This window comes from Sparus aurata, chromosome 19, assembly GCF_900880675.1.
Source record: "Sparus aurata chromosome 19, fSpaAur1.1, whole genome shotgun sequence".
NCBI lineage: Eukaryota > Metazoa > Chordata > Actinopteri > Spariformes > Sparidae > Sparus > Sparus aurata.
In genome coordinates this window covers 30,953,064-30,955,771 of record NC_044205.1, presented here as the reverse complement: position 1 = coordinate 30,955,771, position 2,708 = coordinate 30,953,064, and positions in this window count along the sequence as shown.

Here is a 2,708-nt window from a genome sequence, read left to right as displayed (position 1 = left end):
TCTTCACTGTTGATCAGCCTGACTGCAGCAGTGATCCGGAGCGGACCTGCAGGTTCTGTTCTGCTGACTGCTGACTGCAGCTGGAGGGAAATGGACCTTACTTCATGAACGTAATGTTACAGAGAGGAGAGAGAACCAGAACCAGAACCAGAACCAGAGTCTCTGCTGAGTGCTGACTTCAATCAGAGCTTCACCTCAATAAAACAAACATCATCACTGATGAAGATCTGTCTGTGTGACTGAGACGAGGTGTGTTAAAGTGTTCTTCTGGTTCTGTTCGGTCTCGTTCTCAGACTTCCTTCCTCTCTGACTCTCCTGAAGTTACAGACAGACGACAGATGAAACGTCACTTCGAGGATTCTGGAGGATTTCTGTGTTTGAACGTTGTTGAAACATTTGAGATGATGTGAGAACTCACCAACATGAAGAACAAAGGTCGAGCAGTTTCAGCACGTGTTAATATAAAATCTGACATCTTTACATCTCCAACCTGTAACCCTGGAGCCCCACTGTGACCTTGCCCTCAGTGCTACCGTAGCAAGGAGACTAGTTAGCTTGACATGCTAATGTTAGCTGCAGATTACAGTTTCACTCTAAGTCAGTCAGACACCACCTGCAGACTATTTAATGTTAGGTATCTGGATACAGCTTCAACATGATCACAGACACAGACAGACCTGCTGTAACTATAGTGACAGCTGCTGAGCTGTGATTGGACAGTTGCTGCTCAGGGGAGGGGTTAATGAGTCTGACATGATGTTAGATTTATGCAGTTTCCTGTTAATTGTAAGAAAATAGTTTCAGAGACATGAATCATTAGTTAAAGCGATAGCTGACAGCTAATGTGGCGGCGTGTGAACAGGAAGTGACTGCTCTCTGTTTAGTGTTCAGCAGAGTGAGCAGGACAGCGTGTTACTGCCAGAGACACCATATGGAAACAACAGACCGCTGCCAAGGTGGTCCAGACCAGAATGAACCAGTCCAGCTCCCAGCAGCTCCTCTCTGCAGGCACACTGCACCAGTACACCAGCACGATGTTACAGTGGGAGGCCAGACTCCACTGAGCATGCTCAGTACATCACTGACTGCTTCACAGTCACAATGACCTGAAGACAAAGACACGACCCTCCTGCAGCAGACTGGTCTCACTGTGACGTCCTGTGAGTCTGATGTCAGTGTGACATCACTCCTGACATCACACCTGACATCACCTGATGGAGACAATGTTTTTGCACATAAGAAGTAAAAGAATCATCAGTGAGCTGCTGACAGGTTTTAAAAGTGAACGAGAAGAGAATAAAAGCAGCTCTTAGCAGAATGAGTGAAGACGCACCTGAACAGCAGGTGAGCTGTTAACCTTTCCTCTCTCTTTGTTTCTTCTTCAGACTTTATCCCTCTGAGGTTTTTTTTTAAAGAAATCGCTTTGTTTTCACCTCAACACACCGAACACTGCACTCAACTGATTTGTTATGCAAATGACTGAATAAATCTGAATCATCTGGTCCAGATCGTCTCTGAGCTTCAGAGTCGGAAACAAAACTGATCTCTGATCAGATCTCACGAGAGCCACAATCAATTAATCAGTTCATTTCATTATATTGAACTTTAATTACTATCAGAGTCACAAGAAACAAATCATCCTTCACACTGTGATATATGAAATAGTTTATTTGAATGACTCATTATTTATTAAATGTCCGACGCCGTCTATAACTCAGCTCTTCATTATAACATAACTGCACATTAACTGTTGACATATTCAATTATATAATAATATTAGAAAAGCATGGCTAGTTTTTCTATTTTGACATTCATAAACTAAATGTAAAATAGTTTGATGTGCGATATTATAATCATAATAATAATGTAATTAATCCTGATTGTCCCACATTAGTGTGACAGCAGCAGAACAACAGAAGACTGTGTGTAACATTTAACATGAATTAAATTATTTCAAGTGAATTTTGTTTATTTCTAATGTGTGTTGACATCAGAGGAATATATTTGTATTATGTTAATGCGATATAAGCCAGCTGTGCACATTCATCATAATCATCATCTTGTCGGTGGTGATCCGACCTGTCTGCACTCAGTCTGTCATTTATACATCTGACACTTTGATAATCAGATGAGTGTGAAATATAATATTTCTCTTCTCATTAATGGAGGAAACACAGAAAGAGTCTGAAACATTTATCTGTTTAAAGCCTGAATGAATTCATCACTTGGTTGGCTGAGATGTTTCTGCTTTCAAAATAAAAGCTCCTCCAGCTCTCCATTCATCGCACACACAGTTGTTGTCTCCTCAAACACACACACTAAATGTGTGTTTCTGAGTGTGTGTCTGTGTGCTTTGTGTTGTGTTTGTTGATCAATCACTGCAGTGAGGAGAGGGTGAGGGGGGAGGAGAGGGTGAGGGGGGAGGGCCAGCCGCCATGTACCTGCCTCCACCTATTGGCTCCATCCGTGTTTCACAGAGCCCTCGAATAAATCACCGTTAATGACACGGAGACGAAGAGGGAGAGGAAAAACACCAGGCAGGTAGGAGGAGGAGTAGAGGACAGGAAGGAGGAGAGGTGGAGAAGGAAGAATAGCAGAAGGAGAGTATATATATATATATATATATATATATATCTATCTATCTACTCTATCTTATAGCTACGATATCTATCTAATATATATAGTATTACATATATATATATATATAT